The sequence below is a fragment of the Aquarana catesbeiana genome, linkage group LG11 (assembly GCF_042186555.1).
Source record: "Aquarana catesbeiana isolate 2022-GZ linkage group LG11, ASM4218655v1, whole genome shotgun sequence".
NCBI lineage: Eukaryota > Metazoa > Chordata > Amphibia > Anura > Ranidae > Aquarana > Aquarana catesbeiana.
In genome coordinates this window covers 97140160-97162753 of record NC_133334.1, presented here as the reverse complement: position 1 = coordinate 97162753, position 22594 = coordinate 97140160, and positions in this window count along the sequence as shown.

The following is a 22594-nucleotide window of genomic DNA, read 5'->3' as shown; positions in this document are numbered from 1 at the left end:
TGTTAGTTATTTAATTTGGGTTCTAACCAATTAGTCCTATTCAACACTGGTACTAGTATTTACTCCTATTTACAGCGCTGCTATATTTGTTATATTGTTGTATTAGTGTGTGTATCTCACATAGAGTGGCTGCTTTTGTTATTATGTAGTTTTTTTAAATTTTTTTTCACTAATTAATTTTCATCACTATTTTGGTTATCCCCTATTTGGTCATTCACAATATTTCACGAACAGGTACCCTTTTTGGGTGCACTACAGCGCGGTATTCCTCTTACTATATGATGAGGACAGATGTCTGTGATGGATGGGGGGGAGTAAGTGAGTTCAGTGTCTAACAAGTACACCGAACATGAAATATAGAGAATGATGTTTAGCTAATTGTAAATGGTCCCACATAACTATGGCCACGTAAACTGACCCTCATTGCCACTTTATCTGTTTGATGACCACTGTCTCACAACCACTGTTTCCTGGCAACACTCATGCCCTGTTTATGCAGGCTCTAAGCGTGTTCACAACCACTGCTCAAAACACAATACACAGGATAATGGTAGCTGTAATAACTGTGCAGTACTCCTGACTGGAGACACTGCTGCACCCTGGAGATGTAAATGTGATCCAACAGTGTGTTTTTTTCTGTGGTGGCTGCCCAGACCAGTTGAGTATATCCTCTTGAGTGAAGAAGGTCAGATATTGGCTTCTTTTCTCTGCACAGAAAATCTTCATTGAAATCTCCACAGAGTATTATAGGTTGGCAATCCATTATTTCCAAAGATTCCAAGAGGCCCAGCAGGTTAGTAAGGAATTGGCCAATACTGTAATCCGGTGGCCTGTAAATGACAGCGATCAAAGCTTGTACAGGGGACTCCAGTTTGACAACCAAGAACTCCAAGTCAGTCACATTGTGATGATACTGCTTTTCATAGGCCTTGAAATGGTTTCTGACATACAAGGCGACACCTCCGCCACTTTTACTTGCAATGTCAGGAAGGTTTGTGTACGAGAGGTGTCTGTTGCGTTTGAACAGGTTGTAGCCCTCCAGCTGGAGACTTTCAGCAACAGAAGAGCCTGAGAGATGAGTTTCAGTGAAACATAAAACATCTCCAAGTGTCAACTCATGGTGAGATTTGATATCTTCAATGTGAGCTGGTAATCCTTCCGTGTTGTGATGGATAATTGTTAATGTTTGCTGTTTGTCTGTTGTCTGTAGAAACTTTAAGAGGGGCATAACACTTTCCAGTGATGCTTTCTTCATTGAATCCAGGGAAGCTGTGATTTCAGGATCAGCAAAGATCTTCTTCTCATCAAAGTCGGTTATGTACAGTCCTTGTAGTGTAGTCGTTCTACTCAGAGCAACATAGGCCATTCCCGGTTGGAAGACCCATTTCAATGAGACCACTGCCGACTGTATCGACATCCCCTGACACTTATGAATCGTACATCCAAAAGCCAACTTCAGGGGGAACTGCCTGCGAACAACTCCTTTCTGTCTCAGGTTTTCCTCTACCCTTTCTATGTACACCAAGTTGTCAGCATCACAAGACGACTTGTTACGGTATCTCTGTCCTGCATTTGGATTGTCCAGCACAAGCCCAAGCTTGTTTACCGTAGTAGCACCATTCTCAGTCTGGATGATTATTCTTGCAATCTTGCCAAATGTCCCGTTAACAAGCCCGTCTTCTACATCAATGTTTCTTGTGATCATGATACGGGCACCTTCAGCTGCTTGCAGTGTGTCAATCAGATTGTCTTTGTGTCCTTTGAAAGGTTGGTGTTGCCTCAGCATCACTCCTGTCTTAGGGTCTTTTCTGTAATCGTCGGCATCTATGTTGGTGTTGTTTGAATGGAGAACAGACACAGTTGCAGCATTATGTTTGTGAACCTCTTTGTTGGTGGCAAATATGTGTAGCACGTCATTAGGGCAGTGGGTGGGATCTGTAAAAGCCTGAGCAAGCAGAGCTTTGTCATCATTGCTTAAGGTGACAGTCTTCTGCTTGACTCTGATTCTATTCAAAAGCTCAGCAAATGAAATGTCATCCTTCTGTCGCATGATCTCTGTCAGCGTGATCATCTGAAAGTTGTCTTTCCAGACGTCATTGGTATTTTCCTCAAACACGCAGAGTGGCTTACTTTTTCCCAGCGGGGGGACCTGGTAAAAGTCTCCTACTGCTAGTACTGACATACCACCAAAAGGTTTCTTACTGCCTTTGATTTGCTGTAATCTCCAGTTGATGTAGGCAAACAGAGGCTTTGAAATCATTGACACCTCGTCAATAACAATGATCTCCGCATTTGACAGCTGTGCCCTCACTTCATCTATTAGATTTCCAAGTCCTTGGTAGGGTGGCTTCAAGCTTCTTGGCAACTTCAGCAGAGAATGCAAAGTGTTGCCTGAAATGTTGAAAGCTGCTGTTCCTGTAAATGCAGTTAGTAAAACGCTGGGCATGGATATGTCTGCTTCCTCACGTAGTCTGGTAAGTTTACAGAGTATCTTTGTCGCCTCAGCATAGATGCACTTTATCAGGTGTGATTTGCCTGTCCGTGCACCACCAGTGACAAAGTAATAGAATGGGTCAGGATTTAGGCCACGCACACGGTTAGTGCACCAGTCACAAACTGAGTAGAATGTCTGAGCTTGTGTCCGGTTAAGGTTTCTGTACATTTTCCGAAGGAAATCAGGGCACATTTGTGGGGCCTTCACAGTAAGCGCAATTCCACCTGTTTGTTTGTGACGTGTATACTCCGGAACATCATCTTGTTCATTCTCATGAAGTGGCTCCCCTTCTTTGCGTTCCTCTATACATTCCAACCTATCCAACTCAGCTTCTGGGGCAAAGGTGTTCCAAGCATCTTCAACAGGGCCGTTTTTTACAAAGTCATCCAAGACTTGTTCCACAATTTTGTTGTGTTGTTCGAACTTCTTTTGGTTGCTGGTAACAATTGCAGACACTGCTCGGATTGCTTCTTCTCCTGGTAAGCTCACACAGGCGCCTTTGTAAAAATCCTGGTGTGTTGGGAACCTTACAGTTTTCAGTGATGACTCTGAACGGTGGGGGAGGTAGAGTTTAAGCAGTCTGCCGTAATAGTTCTCAGGGTCCTTCTTCTCTGAGAAGCGTGCGTACCTGATGATTGCAGGCTTCCCTCTCGTGCGTTTTTGAATCATTCCCATTTCATTCAATAGGCTGACACGTTTGCTGTCTTCCTTTTGCTTGCCATCTTCCTTCTGCTTGCCATAGACAACCCTGTAATGGGATGCAAAGTCTGCCAGACACATGGACTCAAACTCTGGTGTTTCGGGTCTGGCTCTGTATTTGTCGACAAAACTCGTCATCCACACATTAAGAGAATCGGCTGGTTTGTTCTGCAATGCACTGAGCGGGAGACTCATTTTCAGTGCGTTGTCCCCAGTTGGCAGAAAAACAACCTCACGTGAGCAAGACTTCATTTTCAGGCTGCACGTACGGGCCACAGACTCCTGGGCGCTGACCTCTCTGTGTTTTGAATAAGCCTGAAGAACCTCTTTCATTTCTTCTCGTTCTGTCGCTGTTTCTGGGCTCATTTCTTTGACTATTGTTTTGAGATAGTCACTCAGCTCCCGTTCTGGCTTGGATATGTAGGACAACATGTACATGATGCAACCATACTCATCAAGAATGTACTGGATGTCCATGTTGGCGTTCCAGGCCGTCAGCAAATGTGGATTATAGTTGTTCACCCAGCAGTCCTTGACATCATGCTTCATTAGAATCACGCTTGAGGAGGTCAATGCCTGAATGTAGGAGTTGTACTGATTCAAAGTCATATCACACTGTGCCAGTAGCTGTGACATGTCTTCAAGCTGCACTTTTGGGTTATTAAGCAAATCCCAGACTGGTTTCAGTTTGTTTTTGGCTGCTTGTGGTTTCATTGCACAATCTCCTTGTTCTTCTGGCATCGGGTAAGTTATCCTCGTTTTTCTAATAGGTGGCTTTGGAAATCCAAATCTGCATACTCTGTTACCTTTCTTGCATGATTTTGAATGAGATCTGCTGTGCATTTGAAGTTCTGTTACAAATCTGTGAAGTAAGGCCTGTTTGGCTTCATCAGGCAGCTGGCATGAGATGTTATGATCTATAAAGGCACACACCTTGTCATCACTGTCTTGTCCAAATATAGGAGCTCCTGCTACCCAACAGAGACAATGTATATGAGGGTCCCTCTCGCCTGAAATTCAACCCGGTAAAAGTAATCGATAACTTCACCAATTGGCTGTGCAGGACCCAACAGCAGCTCTCGCATCAGAGCATCAACCCGTTTGTCAAACATGCGCATGGTGGTCACTGGGTTGCCTCGAAGAATGTCACACTTTTCAGCCCCGCAAAATCCACCTTTTGACCTTGTTGTGCCTTTATTGCCGTTATTACCTCTGGCCATCTGAATTCTGCAGCAGAGAAGGTAAGAAAAAATGTTGGCTTACCCAATTGTCTGACCATGGCTAGCAAATTCTTCAGATTTTTATCCCAGTAAGCTGGACTCCCTCTCAGTGGTTGCATGAACCTTGTGGCATCTCGGTTTCGCACCAACCTCTCAACCTCACACTTGTCCTGTAGCAGCTTGTTGGATATTTTCCGTCCATCCCTGGTATTGGGTTTTCCTTTCCTTAACTGGATGGACATGCTGCTTTTGGCCATGTGTGTTTCTGTGACAAACTGCGCAAAGAAGAGGTAGCTTGTGTCTCTTGCAAAACGAGTATCAACACAAAAAAGCCTTGCATTGAAATACATGCTCGGGGACAGTTTGACTTGTCTTGCCTGGTCCAATGTATTCTGTCCAGTAGGGAACTGAACAGGGAAAGCCATTGCCTCAAGCCTAGGAACTTTAACCACTTAAGGACCGCCTAACGCCGATTTACGTCGGCAAGGCGGCACGGGCAGGCAAAATCACGTACATGTACGTGATTTGCCTCTCGCGGGTGGGGGGTCCGATCGGACCCCCCCCCGGTGCCCGAAGCGGTCCCGTTCTGTTCCCCGGCGATCCGAGATGAGGGGGAGGCCATCCGTTCGTGGCCCCCCCCTCGCGATCGCCGCCGGCCAATGGGAACACTCCTTTGCTGCTGTATGCTAAACAGCAGCAAAGGAAATGATGTCATCTCCCCTCGGCTCGGTAGTTTCCGTTCCAGCGCCGAGGGGAGAAGACATCAATGTGAGTGCACAACACACACAGTAGAACATGCCAGGCATACAAAACACCCCGATCCCCCCCCCGATCGCCCCCCGATCCCCCCCCAATCACCCCCCCCCCCCCGTCACAAACTGACACCAGCAGGTTTTTTTTTTTTTTTTCTGATTACTGCATTGGTGTCAGTTTGTGACAGTTACAGTGTTGGGACAGTGAGTATTACCCCCCTTTAGGTCTAGGATACCCCCCTAACCCCCCCTAATAAAGTTTTAACCCCTTGATCACCCCCCATCGCCAGTGTCGCTAAGCGATCATTTTTCTGATCGCTGTATTAGTGTCACTGGTGACGCTAGTTAGTGAGGTAAATATTTAGGTTCGCCGTCAGCGTTTTATAGTGACAGGGACCCCCATATACTACCTAATAAATGTTTTAACCCCTTGATTGCCCCCTAGTTAACCCTTTCACCACTGATCACCGTATAACCGTTACGGGTGACGCAGGTTAGTTCGTTTATTTTTTATAGTGTCAGGGCACCCGCCGTTTATTACCGAATAAAGGTTTAGCCCCCTGATCGCCCGGCGGTGATATGCGTCGCCCCAGGCAGCGTCAGATTAGCGCCAGTACCGCTAACACCCACGCACGCAGCATGCGCCTCCCTTAGTGGTATAGTATCTGATCGGATCAATATCTGATCCGATCAGATCTATACTGGCGTCCCCAGCAGTTTAGGGTTCCCAAAAACACAGTGTTAGCGGGATCAGCCCAGATACCCGCTAGCACCTGCGTTTTGCCCCTCCGCCCAGCCCACCCAAGTGCAGTATCGATCGATCACTGTCACTTACAAAACACTAAACGCATAACTGCAGCGTTCGCAGAGTCAGGCCTGATCCCTACGATCGCTAACAGTTTTTTTGGTAGCATTTTGGTGAACTGGCAAGCAAGCACCAGGCAGCGTCAGGTTAGCGCCAGTAGCGCTAACACCCACGCACGCACCGTACACCTCCCTTAGTGGTATAGTATCTGATCGGATCAATATCTGATCCGATCAGATCTATACTAGCGTCCCCAGCAGTTTAGGGTTCCCAAAAACGCAGTGTTAGCGGGATCAGCCCAGATACCTGCTAGCACCTGCGTTGTGCCCCTCCGCCCGGCCCAGCCCAGCCCACCCAAGTGCAGTATCGATCGATCACTGTCACTTACAAGGCACTAAACGCATAACTGCAGCGTTCGCAGAGTCAGGCCTGATCCCTGCGATCGCTAACAGTTTTTTTGGTAGCATTTGGTGAACTAGCAAGCACCGGCCCCAGGCAGCGTCAGGTTAGCGCCAGTACCACTAACACCCACGCACGCAGCATACGCCTCCTTTAGTGGTATAGTATCTGAACGGATTAATATCTGATCCGATCAGATCTATACTAGCATCCCCAGCAGTTTAGGGTTCCCAAAAACGCAGTGTTAGCGGGATCAGCCCAGATACCTGCTAGCACCTGTGTTTTGCCCCTCCGCCCGGCCCAGTCCAGCCCACCCAAGTGCAGTATCGATCGATCACTGACACTTACAAAACACTAAACGCATAACTGCAGCGTTCGCAGAGTCAGACCTGATCCCTGCGATCGCTAACAGTTTTTTTGGAAGCTTTTTATTGAACTGGCAAGCACCAGCGGCCTAGTATACCCCGGTCGTAGTCAAACCAGCGCTGCAGTAACACTTGGTGACGTGGCGAGTCCCATAAGTGCAGTTCAAGCTGGTGAGGTGGCAAGCACAAGTAGTGTCCCGCTGCCACCAAAAAGACAAACACAGGCCCGTCGTGCCCATAGTGCCCTTCCTGCTGCATTCGCCAATCCTAATTGGGAACCCACCACTTCTGCAGCGCCCGTACTTCCCCCATTCACATCCCCAACCAAATGCAGTCGGCTGCATGAGAGGCATTTTTATGTGCTCCCGAGTACCCCTACCCAACGAACCCCCCCAAAAAGATGTTGTGTCTGCAGCAAACGCGGATATAGGCGTGACACCCGCTATTATTGTCCCTCCTGTCCTGACAATCCTGGTCTTTGCATTGGTGAATGTTTTGAACGCTACCATACACTAGTTGAGTATTAGCGTAGGGTACAGCACTGCACAGACTAGGCACACTTTCACAGGGTCTCCCAAGATGCCATCGCATTTTGAGAGACCCGAACCTGGAACCGGTTACAGTTATAAAAGTTACAGTTACAAAAAAAAGTGTAAAAAAAAAATATATATATATATAAAATAAAAAAAAATAGTTGTCGTTTTATTGTTCTCTCTCTCTATTCTCTCTCTCTATTGTTCTGCTCTTTTTTTACTGTATTCTATTCTGCAGTGTTTTATTGTTATTGTTATTGTTATTGTTATTATGTTTTATCATGTTTGTTTTTCAGGTATGTAATTATTTATACTTTACTGTTTACTGTGCTTTATTGTTAACCATTTTTTTGTCTTCAGGTACGCCATTCACAACTTTGAGTGGTTATACCAGAATGATGCCTGCAGGTTTAGGTATCATCTTGGTATCATTCTTTTCAGCCAGCGGTCGGCTTTCATGTAAAAGCAATCCTAGCGGCTAATTAGCCTCTAGACTGCCTTTACAAGCCGTGGGAGGGAATGCCCCCCCCCCACCGTCTTCCGTGTTTTTCTCTGGCTCTCCTGTCTCAACAGGGAACCTGAGAATGCAGCCGGTGATTCAGCCAGCTGACCATAGAGCTGATCAGAGACAAGAGTGGCTCCAAACATCTCTATGGCCTAAGAAACCGGAAGCTACGAGCATTTTATGACTTAGATTTCGCCGGATGTAAATAGCGCCATTGGGAAATTGGGGAAGCATTTTATCACACCGATCTTGGTGTGGTCAGATGCTTTGAAGGCAGAGGAGAGATCTAGGGTCTAATAGACCCCAATTTTTTCAAAAAAGAGTACCTGTCACTACCTATTGCTATCATAGGGGATATTTACATTCCCCGAGATAACAATAAAAATGATTTAAAAAAAAAAAAAAATGAAAGGAACAGTTTAAAAATAAGATAAAAAAGCAAAAAAATAATAAAGAAAAAAAAAAAAAAAAAAAAAAGCACCCCTGTCGCCCCCTGCTCTTGCGCTAAGGCGAACGCAAGCGGCGGTCTGTCGTCAAACGTAAACAGCAATTGCACCATGCATGTGAGGTATCGCCGCGAAGGTCAGATCGAGGGCAGTAATTTTTGCAGTAGACCTCCTCTGCAAATCTAAAGTGGTAACCTGTAAAGGCTTTTAAAGGCTTTTAAAAATGTATTTATTTTGTTGCCACTGCACGTTTGTGCGCAATTGTAAAGCATGTCATGTTTGGTATCCATGTACTCGGTCTAAGATCATCTTTTTTATTTCATCAAACATTTGGGCAATATAGTGTGTTTTAGTGCATTAAAATTTAAAAAAGTGTGTTTTTTCCCCAAAAAATGCGTTTGAAAAATCGCTGCGCAAATACTGTGTGAAAAAAAAAAATGAAACACCCACCATTTTAATCTGTAGGGCATTTGCTTTAAAAAAATATATAATGTTTGGGGGTTCAAAGTAATTTATTGCAAAAAAAAAAAACTTTTTCATGTAAAAAATAAGTGTCAGAAAGGGCTTTGTCTTCAAGTGGTTAGAAGAGTGGGTGATGTGTGACATAAGCTTCTAAATGTTGTGCATAAAATGCCAGGACAGTTCAAAACCCCCCCCAAATGACCCCATTTTGGAAAGTAGACACCCCAAGCTATTTGCTGAGAGGCATGTCGAGTCCATGGAATATTTTATATTGCGACACAAGTTGCGGGAAAGAGACAAAGTTTTTTTTTTTTTTTTTTTTTTTTGCACAAAGTTGTCACTAAATGATATATTGCTCAAACATGCCATGGGAATATGTGAAATTACACCCCAAAATACATTCTGCTGCTTCTCCTGAGTACGGGGATACCACATGTGTGAGACTTTTTGGGAGCCTAGCCGTGTACGGGACCCCGAAAACCAAGCACCGCCTTCAGGCTTTCTAAGGGCGTGAATTTTTGATTTCACTCTTCACTGCCTATCACAGTTTCGGAGGCCATGGAATGCCCAGGTGGCACAAAACCCCCCCAAATGACCCCATTTTGGAAAGTAGACACCCCAAGCTATTTGCTGAGAGGTATAGTGAGTATTTTGCAGACCTCACTTTTTGTCACAAAGTTTTGAAATTTGAAAAAAGAAAAAAAAAAAAGTTTTTTCTTGTCTTTCTTCATTTTCAAAAACAAATGAGAGCTGCAAAATACTCACCATGCCTCTCAGCAAATAGCTTGGGGTGTCTACTTTCCAAAATGGGGTCATTTGGGGGGGTTTTGTGCCACCTGGGCATTCCATGGCCTCCGAAACGGTGTTAGGCAGTGAAGAGTAAAATCAAAAATTCACGCCCTTAAAAACGCTGAAGGCGGTGATTGGTTTTCGGGGCCCCGTACGCGGCTAGGCTCCCAAAAAGTCCCACACATGTGGTATCCCTATACTCAGGAGAAGCAGCTAAATGTATTTTGGGGTGCAATTCCACATAGGCCCATGGCCTGTGTGAGCAATATATCATTTAGTGACAACTTTGTGCAAAAAAAAAAAGTGTCACTTTCCCGCAACTTGTGTCAAAATATAAAATATTCCATGGACTCAATATGCCTCTCAGCAAATAGCTTGGGGTGTCTACTTTCCAAAATGGGGTCATTTGGGGGGGGGTTGTGCCACCTGGGCATTCCATGGCCTCCGAAACTGTGATAGGCAGTGAAGAGTGAAATCAAAAAGTTACACCCTTAGAAATCCTGAAGGCGGTGATTGGTTTTCGGGGTCCCATACGCGGCTAGGCTCCCAAAAAGTCCCACACATGTGGTATCCCCGTACTCCGGAGAAGTAGCTGAATATATTTTGGGGTGCAATTCCACATAGGCCCATGGCCTGTGTGAGCAATATATCATTTAGTGACAACTTTTTGTAAATATTTTTTTTTTTTTTTGTCATTATTCAATCACTTGGGACAAAAAAAATAAATTTTCAATGGGTTCAACATGCCTATCAGCAATTTCCTTGGGGTGTCTACTTTCCAAAATGGGGTCATTTGGGGGGGTTTTGTACTGCCCTGCCATTTTAGCACCTCAAGAAATGACATAGGCAGTCATAAACTAAAAGCTGTGTAAATTCCAGAAAATGTACCCTAGTTTGTAGACGCTATAACTTTTGCGCAAACCAATAAATATACGCTTATTGACATTTTTTTTACCAAAGACATGTGGCCGAATACATTTTGGCCTAAATGTATGACTAAAATTGAGTTTATTGGATTTTTTTTATAACAAAAAGTAGAAAATATCATTTTTTTTCAAAATTTTCGGTCTTTTTCCGTTTATAGCGCAAAAAATAAAAACTGCAGAGGTGATCAAATACCATCAAAAGAAAGCTCTATTTGTGGGAAGAAAAGGACGCAAATTTCGTTTGGGTACAGCATTGCATGACCGCGCAATTAGCAGTTAAAGCGACGCAGTGCCAAATTGGAAAAAGACCTCTGGTCCTTAGGCAGCATAATGGTCCGGGGCTCAAGTGGTTAAAGAAGCTGACAGGTGTGTTTCCTTGTGCAGGTGCAATGCTGAATATTCCATCACCGTGTGTCAGTGCTTCCTCTCCAAGGTCAGATGGCTGCAAACAACTGTCTAGGCCAATTCCAGGTCTTAGTGTATCCTTCTCATCCTCTGCATTGGGAGGTTGTTGGTCATGGCCTTCCTGTTGCTCAGAAGCAGCCGGTAAACATGCAGACTGTACCTCTGATGGATCACAATTTTCGATGCGTTCAAGTATCTCCATCATTTCAGTTTCGTCACAACTGTCGAGTTCCATCCCATCATCATTATCATCATCATCAGCGATTGTCTCATCCACTCTAATTGAAATGTCACTGTAGTCGGGGTGTGTGTCAATGAGTTTTGACAGACCTGCTACTACATTTCCCATGTTGACATAATGAAACAGCTGGTGGCCTTTGTAAGTCAGACGTCTTTTCAGCTTCACTCTGTGTAACTGGGATTTGCTGTGCGATCTTGGTAGAGTATTGACCGTGGTTTCCACCTCGGATGGCACACACACTACAGCGCCATGTATAGCTGCCTGTCGACCTTTGGGAAGTGTGATGATCTTGGCAAATGGCAGTATTTTGGCCAAAAGTTGTCTTTCCAGCACATTCAAATCGCAGAGCTCTGGGGGAATGGGCGCCAGCTCCATGTTGTTAGCTACAGCGATGGATGATTTGTGTCCTGCTTTTAAATGTAAATCACAGTTGTGACAAATCCATTCTTTGGTCCTTTCATCTGGTACGGTGCATTGTTCAGGTCCTTGACAGTGATTGTTGCACACATGGACATATTTCCCTGTCAAACAGGCAGCAACAATGTGTAGATTCTTCTTGTAATTGCTGTGAATGCAATGTTTCACTTGGTTAGGGAAAAGGGTGCGATGACACATCGTGCACACAAATGTTGGCCCAGCTTTAATGCATTCATGGAAAGTGGATATAGCTGTCTGCATTAGGCTGTTGTCCACTGGTTGACTGCATTCCCGCATGACACGAGTCCATCGTCTGTATTTCATTCTTATTTTGAAGGCACATTGCATCTTATGGGTTATGCGAAAATCTGCTTGAGTTTGACGCTTCATTTTCATGTAACTCATGCAATGTTGCAAGTGACGTTTTCTGAAAGCAGGATCATTATGATATTTTCTGGTGATATATTGCTTCTGCTTCAACTTGAAATCGACATTTGTGGCATATTTTCTGGTGATGTATTGCTTCTTCTTCAAGTTGTAATCTGCATTTGTCGCATATTTTCTGGTGGTGTACTGCTTCTGTTTCAAGTTGAAATCTGCATTTGTCGCATATTTTCTGGTGATGTATTGCTTCTGCTTCAAGTTGAAATTGGCATCTGTTGCATATTTGCGAATGATATATTGCTTCTGCTTCAACTTAAAATCAGCATCTGCTCTGTATCGGCTGGTGATGTATGTCCTTTTCTTATTGGTGACAGACATCTTTGTAGCCTTGAAATCACGCCTTCTTTCATTTCTGTGTCTTGTCTTCAGTTTTTGTCGTCTCTGTGCATTTAATTTGGACAATGCCTTACTGTCCTTCCATATGCCCTGTGAGGATTTCGCATCAACTGACCGTGGAGAATGCTTGCTGGCTGGGAATCCAGTGTGTGTTACATCTTTGGTCATCTGTGTCACTTTGTTCTCCACATGCTTTGCATTATGTGGTTTGTCAGATTGCACCAGTGGGGACAGCAAACCATCTGACAGACGTCTTGCACGATGAAATGAGACTGGCATGAAGTCATACTGCAGTCCATCAATAGGGCCTCTGGTGTCTGTAAGGAGCAATTCATACAACTTATAAATCCTTGCCCCCATATCACTCAAATGTGTAAAAGTGATCATAACAGCTTTTCCTTTTCCAGTGGCAGGAAGTCCATCCTTATTTCGACTATGAGAATCAAACAGTCCATATCTCCCAGACTTGTCTCTGAACAATGCAATGCAATATGGCACTACTATAAAAAGTGCATGTGTAACATCTGCATTGAGGCACTGAAGTCTTGTGGAGAGGTCAACAAACCAACCTTGGTTGTCACCGTCTACCGTGTCTCTCATACATCCCGATAACACTGGAGATTTAACAACGTTATACTCATATTTGTCAGTGTTGACTCTGAGGGGCACTTCTTCCATTGTCAAGTGTTGATACTGATAGACATTTCTTTGTTTTAGCTGTTTTATTGTTGAGCCATACAAGCTGTTGCCCTTCTTCAGTATTTGATCAAGATCACCCTTTCTCACATCATCAAGCTCACTGTGGTATGCCAAAAATGTCAGAGCCATGCATGTACACTGTTTGTTCCTTAACCTTCCATAGCCATGATGACCCTGATGAAATGATGCCTGCACAGAAATCTCACTTGGTACACATGGTTCTTGCATGCCATGGTTTTCAGAAGTGCCCATCACACTGTCACTGTGCTCTTGAACTTGACACTGAGTTGAACATGAAAATGACACCACAGGTTCACTATGTACCTCCTGGGCACATTCACTGTCACAAACCTCCATATCCACTATGCTGCTGTGGGGCTCCGGATCCAGTTTAGTCCAGCGTATCTTTGCAGCTTTAGATCTCTTTCCTTTAGATGGCATGATGACATTTGTGGAAGGAGCTATAATTCTCCTCAGAGCTTTGTTCGAAGAGCTATAATTCCCCTCAGAGTTGTGTTGGAGGAGGAGCTATAATTCGCCTCAGAGCTGTGTGGGAGGAGCTATAACTCCCCTCTGAGCTGTGTGGGAGGAGCAATCATGCTATAATTCCCCTCAGAGCTGTGTGGGAGGAGATACAATTCCCCTTAGTGTTGTGTGGGAGGAGCTATAATTCCCCTTAGAGCTGTGTGGGAGAAGCTATATTTCCCCTCAGAGCTGTGTGGGAGAAGCTACATTTCCCATCAGAGTTGTGTGGGAGAAGCTATAATTCCCCTCAGAGCTGTTTAAAAGGAGCTATAATTCCCCTCACAGCGGTGTGGGAGAAACTATAATTCCTCTCAGAGTTGTGTGGGAGGAGCTCTAATTCTCCTCAGCTGTGTGGGAGGAGCTATAATGCTAAGCTGTAATTCCCCTCAGAGCTGTGTAGGAGGAGCTATAATTCCCCTCACAGCGGTGTGGGAGAAACTATAATTCCCCTCAGAGTTGTGTGGGAGGAGCTATAATGCTAAGCTATAATGCTATAATTCCCCCTTGAGCTGTGTGGGAGGAGCTATAATTCCCCTCAAAGCTGTGTGGGAGGAGCTATAATTCCCCTCACAGCGGTGTGGGAGAAACTATAATTCCCCTCAGAGTTGTGTAGGAGGAGCTATAATTCCCCTCATGCCCTCAAAGCTGTATTGGAGGAGCTATAACTTCCCTCCAAGCTGTGTGGGAGGAGCTATAATGCTATAATTGTCCTTAGAGCTGTGTGAGAGGAGCTATAATTCCCCTCAGAGCTTTGTGATTTTTTTTTTTCAAAAATGATTTTGTTTTTTTGTTTTTTCAAAAATGATTTTGTTTTTTTGTTTTTTCAAAAATGATTTTTTTAAATGATTTTTTTTTTCAAAAATGAAATTTTTTTTTCAAAAATGAATTTTGTTTTTTTCAAAAATGATTTTTTTTTTAATTTTTTTTTTTTCAAAAGTAATTTTTTTTTCAAAAATATATTTTTTTTTCAAAAATTAATTTTTATTTTTTTCAAAAATATTTTTTTTTTTACATGGGGCGGTCATAATGTTTTGGCTGATCATGGGGTGGTCATAATGTTTTGGCTGATCATGGGGTTGTCAGCTTTTGTCACTTCCCACTCTAGTTTTGAACATTTCGCCATTCATTCCTATGGGACCAATTTCGCCGCAAAAACGTCATTTCGTGGACCATTCGGCAAAACATTCCACAAAGTAATAACACACCAATCGGGAACAATCCGCTCGTTTTGGTATATTATTTGTCTCTGTAGTGTGAAAACTGTGGGAGGAGTCTACAAGCATTATCAAGTCTAGCAGATGAAGTCACATGCATTTGGGGTGTCTCAGCATCTTGTGTTTACAACCACTGTTTCCTAGCAACGCTCATGCCCTGTTTATGCTTCCCAAATACTGCTTCATCAAAACTGCCCCATCATATTCCTCTATTATAAATCAGTACATGGTGTGTCTGTCCCCTCCCCCTGGGCTCTGTAATCAGCTGAGATGCTCCAGCCACCTCCCCCCTGTGTATAACAGAAGCTTTGGTAACCATGGCAACAAAACAAACACTAACAGTACACTCTGATTAATGGCTAAAATTTCCTGAAATGACCTCTAAACAAATGGCCGTATTTTAAAAACTATACATCCTACAGCGAAGATCTTTATATTGTGAGAATCACAAGACCCAGACCTAGATTTTGATGTATAGTATGTCTCTGAAATATTAAAAATGAAGGCACAGTTGCAGTTTAGAAATTGCCCTTCAAATTTGAAGGGGGCTAGAGTGTAGTTTCAATGAATGTCAATGGACGGCGTGAGTTGCAAACAAATGGTCATATTGTGAAAACTATCAGGACTATGGCTTAGCCGTGGACATGTTTAGTGGCAGCAGGGATAGCTGAACGTTTTGATATAAGATTTGTGTAGGTGGGCTTGAAAATGAGGGAGTGGCGGCAGTTTAGAAATCATGTTCTGATTTTCCAGCTTTTGTCATCTCCCACTCTAGTTTCCCCATTCATTCCTTAGGGACCAATTTCGCCGCAAAAACGACGATATTTCGTGAACCATTCGGCGAAACGTTCCACAAAGTAATAGCACACCATTCGGGAACAATCCGCACGTTTCGGTATATTACTTGTCTATGTAGTGTAAAAACTGTGGGAGGAGTTAGGGTGGTAAATTTGGCTATAATAATAAGAATAATATATATGTGAGATAACAGTAAGTGGTCTTGCTATGCAAGAACACTTAATAAAGGCAAGCCTGGTTCCTGACAACGTCCCTTGTGACAAAAGCGACAGACAAAACTAATGCTGTGTACACACGGGCGGACTTTTCGACGGGACTGGTCCAACAAGACGAATCCGTCAGACAATCCGACCGTGTGTGGGCTTCATCGGACCTGCAGCGGACTTTTTCGGTCGAAAATCAGACAGACTTTAGATTTGGAGCATGTTTCAAATCTTTCTGACGGACTCGAGTCCGGTGGAAAAATCTGCTCGTCTGTATGCTAGTCCAACGGACGAAAACCGACGCTAGGGCAGCTATTTACTACTGGCTATCAACTTCCTCATTTTAGTCCGGTCGTACGTCATAACGTACAAATCCGTCAGACTTTGGTGTGATCGTGTGTAGCCAAGTCCGTTAGTTCGAAAGTCTGTCGGAAGTCCGTCAAAAGTCCATCGAAAGTCCGTCGGAAAGACCGTCGGAACTTTGATGCCGAAAAGTCCGCCTGTGTGTACACGGCATAAGCCTGCTAATGTAATCACGTCCGCTGTGTGCACTTAAGTGGACTTTCATGCTGATTTACTCATTGTTTTGCAAGTACTCTGTATTAGGGATGAAGTTTGAGTTCGAGTCGAACATCGGCTGTTCGCAAGTTCGCCGAACAGCGAACAATTTGGGGTGTTCGCCGAAAATTCGAAAGCCGCAGAACACCCTTTAAAAGTCTATGGGAGAAATCAAAAGTGCTAATTTTAAAGGCTTATATGCATGGTATTGTCATAAAAAGTGTTTGGGGACCTGGGTCCTGCCCCAGGGGACATGGATCAATGCAAAAAAAAGTTTTAAAAACGGCTTTTTAGGTTTTTTTTGGGAGCAGTGATTTTAATAATGCTTAAAGTGAAACAATAAAAGTGTAATATTCCTTTAAATTCCATACCTGGTGGTGTCTATAGTATGCCTGTAAAGGGGCGCATGTTTCCCGTGTTTAGAACAGTCTGACAGCAAAATGACATTTCAAAGGAAAAAAAGTCATTTAAAAGTACTCGCGGCTATATGAATTGTCGGTCCGACAATACACATATAAGTTCATTGATAAAAATGGCATGGGATTTTCCCACAGGGGAACCCCGAACCAATTTTTTTTTTAAAATGGCGTGGGGTCCCCCTAAATTCCATATCAGGCCTTTCAGATCTGGTATGGATATTAAGAGGAACCCTGCACCACAATTAAAAAAAAAAAAGATGTGGGGGTCCCCCTCAAAATCCATACCAGACCCTTCAGGTCTGGTATGGATTTTAAGGGGAACCCTGCACCAAAATTTAAAGAAAAAGGTGTGGGGTCCCCCCAAAAATCCATACCAGACCCTTATCCGAGCACACAACCTGGCAGACCCCAGGAAAAAAGGGGGGGACGAGAGAGCGCCCCCCCCTCCTGAACCATACCAGGCCACATGCCCTCAACATTGGAAGGGTGCTTTGGTGTCCCCCCCAAAGCACCTTGTCTCCATGTTGATGAGGACAAGGGCCTCATCCCCACAACCCTTGCCGGTGGTTGTGGGGGTCTGCGGGCGGGGGGCTTATCAGAATCTGGAAGCCCCCTTTAACAAGGGGATCCCCAGATCCCACCCCCCCTGTGTAAAATGGTAAGAGGTACCCCTACCATTTCACAAAAAAAGTGTCAAGAATGTTAAAAAGGACAAGAGACAGTTTTTGACAATTCCTTTATTTAAATGCTTCTTCTTTCCATCTTCTTTCTTCTATCTTCTTTCTTCTATCTTCCTTCGGTTTATTCCTCCATCTTCTTCTTCTTCTGGTTCTTCCTCCGGTGTTCTCGTCCGGCATCTTCCTCCGCGGCGTCTTCTTCCCTTCTTCATTCTCGGGCCGCTCCGCATCCATGATGGGAGGCTCCCACTGTATGACACTTCTTGTCTTCTGATGGTTCTTAAATAACGGAGGGTGGGGCCACCCGGTGACCCCGCCCCCTCTGATGCACGGCGACTTGACGGGGACTTCACTGAGGCTTTCCCCATGACGTCAGAGGGCGCGGGGTCACCTGTTACGTAAATTTTGCAAACAGGTAATTTTTCTCCTTCACTGATGGGCACTGATGAGGCTGCACTGATGGACTCTTATAGTATAGGCTGCACTAATGGGCACTGATAGGCTGCACTGATGGGCTCTTATAGTATAGGCTGCACTAATGGGCACTGATAGGCTGCACTGATAGGCACTGATAAGGTGGCACTGATGGGGATTGATAGGTGACATTGATGGGCACTGATAGGCGGCACTGATGGGCACTGATGTGGAGGCACTGATGAGGCTGTACTGAAAGGTGGCGCTGATGGACACTGATGGGGCACTGATAGGTGGCACTGATGGACACTGAGAGGTGGCACTGATGGGCACCGATAGGCACTGGTAGGTGACGCTGATAGGTGGCACTGATGATGGGGCACTGATTGGCAGTGCTGGTGGGCACTGATAGGCTGCACTGGTGGGCACTGCTTAGCAGTACTGATGGGCACTGGTAGGTGGCACTGGTGGTCACTGCTTAGCAGCAGTGACTGTCAGTGTGCAGGACTGATGTCCCGTTTACACAAGCCAAAAATTGGCTTATTTTTTGTTTCTCCTCACGCTGTCAGCGTAAGGGGAAAAAAAGCTGATTACCGGCTTCTGTTTACATCCTGTGATCAGTAGGGATGAGTCGAACACCCCCCGGTTCGGTTCGCACCAGAAACTGCGAACGGACCGAAAGTTCGTGCGAACTTTAGAACCCCATTAAAGTTTATGGGACTCGAATGTTCGAAATCAAAAGTGCTAATTTTAAAGACTAATATTCAAGTTATTGTCCTAAAAAGGGTTTGGGGACCCAGGTCCTGCCCCAGGGGACATGTATCAATGCAAAAAAAAAGTTTTAAAAATGGCCGTTTTTTCGGAAGCAGTGATTTTAATGATGCTTAACCACTTCAGCCCCGGAAGGATTTATCCCCTTCCTGACCAGAGCACTTTTTACAATTTGGCACTGCATCGATTTAACTGCTAATTGCGCGGTCATGCAATGCTGTACCCAAACGAAATTTGTGTCCTTTTGTTCCCACAAATAGAGCTTTCTTTTGATGGTATTTGATCAGCTCTGCGGTTTTTATTTTTTGCGTTATAAATGGAAAAAGACAAAAAATTTTGCAAAAAAACAATAATTTCTACTTTTTGTTATAAAAAAAATCCACTAAACTCAATTTTAGTCAAACATTTAGTCCAAAATGTATTCAGCCACATGTCTTTGGTAAAAAAATGTCAATAAGCGTATATTTATTGGTTTGCGCAAAATTTATAGCAAAAGTTATAGCGTCTACAAACTAGGGTACATTTTCTGGAATTTACACAGCTTTTAGTTTATGACTGCCTATCTCATTTCTTGAGGTGCTAAAATGGCAGGGCAGTACAAACCCCCCCAAATGACCCCATTTTGGAAAGTAGACACCCCAAGGAAATTGCTGAGAGGCATGTTGAGCCCATTGAATATTCATTTTTTGTACCAAGCGATTGAATAATGACCAAAAAAAAAAAAATTTACAAAAAGTTGTCACTAAATGATATATTGCTCACACAGGCCATGGGCATATACGGAATTGCACCCCAAAATATATATTTATAAATTTAGCTGCTTCTCCTGAGTATGGTGATACCACATGTGTGGGACTTTTTGGGAGCCTAGCTGCATACGGGGCCCCGAAAACCAAGCACCGCCTTCAGGATTTCTAAGGGCGTAAATTTTTGATTTCACTCCTCACTACCTATCACAGTTTTGAAGGCCATAAAATGCCAGGACAGTTCAAACCCCCCCCCCAAATGACCCCATTTTGGAAAGTAGACACCCCAAGCTATTTGCTGAGAGGCATGTCGAGTTCATGGAATATTTTATATTTTGCCACAAGTTGCAGGAAAATGACAAACCTTTTTTTTTTTTTTGCAAAAAGTTGTTACTAAATTATATATTGCTCAAACATGCCATGGGCATATGTGGAATTACACACCAAAATACATTCTGCTGGTTCTCCTGAGTATGGGGATACCACATGTGTGGGACTTTTTGGGAGCCTAGCTGCGTACGGGGCCCCCGAAAACCAAGCACCGCCTTCAGGATTTCTAAGGGCGTAAATTTTTGATTTCACTTCTCACTACCTATCACAGTTTTGAAGGCCATAAAATGCCAAGTTGGCACAAAACCCCCCCCAAATTACCCCATTTTGGAAAGTAGACACCCCAAGGTATTTGCTGAGAGGCATGGTGAGTATTTTGCAGCTATCATTTGTTTTTGAAAATGAAGAAAGAAAAGAAAAATGTATTTTTTTTTTCTTTTTTCAATTTTCAAAACTTTGTGACAAAAAGCGAGGTCTGCAAAATACTCACCATACCTCTCAGCAAATAGCTTGGGGTGTCTACTTTCCAAAATGGGGTCAATTGGGGAGGTTTGTGCCATCTGGGCATTCCATGACCTCCGAAACTGTGATAGGCAGTGAGGAGTGAAATCAAAAATTTACACCCTTAGAAACCCTGAAGGCGGTGCTTGGTTTTTGAGGTCCCGTATGCGGCTAGGCTCCCAAAAAGTCTCACACATGTGGTATCCCTGTACTCAGGAGAAGCAACAGAATGTATTTTAGGGTGTAATTTCACATATTCCCATGGCATGTTTGAGCAATATATCATTTAGTGCCAACTTTGTGCAAAAAAAAATTGTCTTTTTCCCGCAACTTGTGTCACAATATAAAATATTCCATAGACTCGACATGCCTCTTAGCAAATAGCTTGGGGTGTCTACTTTCCAAAATGGGGTAATTTGGGGGGGGGTTTGAACTGTCCTGCCATTTTATGCACAACATTTAGAAGCTTATGTCACACATCACCCACTCTTCTAACCACTTGACGACAAAGCCCTTTCTGACACTATTTGTTTACATGAAAAAAATTTTTTTTTTGCAAGAATATTACTTTGAACCCCCAAACATTATATAATTTTTAAAAGCAAAGTCCCTACAGATTAAAATGGTGGGTGTTTAATTTTTTTTTCACACAGTATTTGCGCAGCGATTTTTCAAATGCATTTTTTGGGGAAAAAACACACTTTTAATTTTAATGCACTAAAACACACTATATTGCCCAAATGTTTGATGAAATAAAAAAGATCTTAGGCCGAGTACATGGATACCAAACATGACTTGCTTTACAACTGCGCACAAACGTGCAGTGGCGACAAACTACATACATTTTTAAAAGCATTTAAAAGCCTTTACAGGTTACCACTAAAGATTTACAGAGGAGATCTACTGATAAAATTACTGCCCTCGATCTGACCTTCGCGGTGATACCTCAAATGCATGGTGCAATTGCTGTTTACATTTGACGTCAGACCAACGCTTGCGTTCGCCTTTGCGCGAGAGCAGGGGGGGAGGGGGGCAGGGGTGCCTTTTTTTTTTTTTTTTTCCTTTATTTTTTTTTTTTGCTTTTTTATCTTATTTTTAAACTGTTCCTTTCATTTTTTATTTTTTTTTAATCATTTTTATTGTTATGTCAGGGAATGTAAATATCCCCTATGATAGCAATAGCTAGTGACAGGTACTCTTTTTTGAAAAAAATGGAGTCTATTAGACCCTAGATCTCTCCTCTGCCCTCAAAGCATCTGACCACACCAAGATCAGTGTGATAAAATGCTTTCCCAATTTCCCAATGGCGCTGTTTACATCTGGCAAAATCTAATCATGAAATGCTCGTAGCTTCTGGTTTCTTAGACCATAGAGATGATTGGAGCCATTCTGGTCTCTGATCAGCTCTATGGTCAGCTGGCCGAATCACCGGCTGCATTCTCAGGTTCCCTTTTGGGACAGGAGAGCCAGAGAAAAACATGGAAGATGGTGGGAGGGGGGGACATTCTTGTAAAAGCAGTCTAGAGGCTAATTAGTTACTAGGATTGCTTTTACATGAAAGCCGACCGCTAGCTGAAAAGAATGATACCAAGATGATACCTAAACCTGCAGGCATCATTCTGGTATAACCACTCAAAGTCCAGCAACATACCAGTACGTTGCTGGTCCTTGTTGGGCATATATTGTAATCTTTTTTTTCATGCAGCCTATGGGCTGAACGAAAAAAAGAGATTGATTGGTGGGTATGCCCACCATTAGAATACCTCCCTTCATCCACCCACTTCTAATGATGGGCATACATGCACCATTTATATATGCCGAAGCATGGGGGCATCCGCCCCAAAAGTTAGGAGCAAATCGCTCCTCCACCCCTGCTGCCTCCATGCTTCAGCATATATCACCTCCGACAGCGCTGGAGTAACGGCTTCATGTATCGTGGGAGCAAACGCTGTTACTGTCAAGATAAATAAATCCGTGCTGCAGCTGAATGGCGTACATGAAGACAAAAAAATGGTTAACAATAAAACACAGTAAACGGTAAAGTATAAAAAATTGCATACCTGAAAAGCAAACATGAAAAACATAATAACAATAGAACATTGCAGTAAAAAAGAGCAGAACAATAGAGAGAGAATAGAGAGAGAGAACAATAAAAAGACAACTATTTTTTTATTTTATATTTTTTGTGGTTTTTTTTTTACACTTTTTTTTTGTAACTGTAACTTTTGTAACTGTAACCGCTTCCAGGTTCGGGTCTCTCAAAATGCGATGGCATCTTGGGAGACCCTGTGAAAGTGTGCCTAGTCTGTGCAATGCACCCTACACTAATACTCAACTAGTGTATGGTAGCGTTCAAAACATTCACCAATGCAAAGACCAGGATTGTCAGGACAGGAGGGACAATAATAGCGGGTGTCACACCTATATCCGCGCTTGCTGCAGACACAACATCTTTTTTGGGGGGGTTCGTTGGGTAGGGGTACTCGGGAAGACATAAAGAA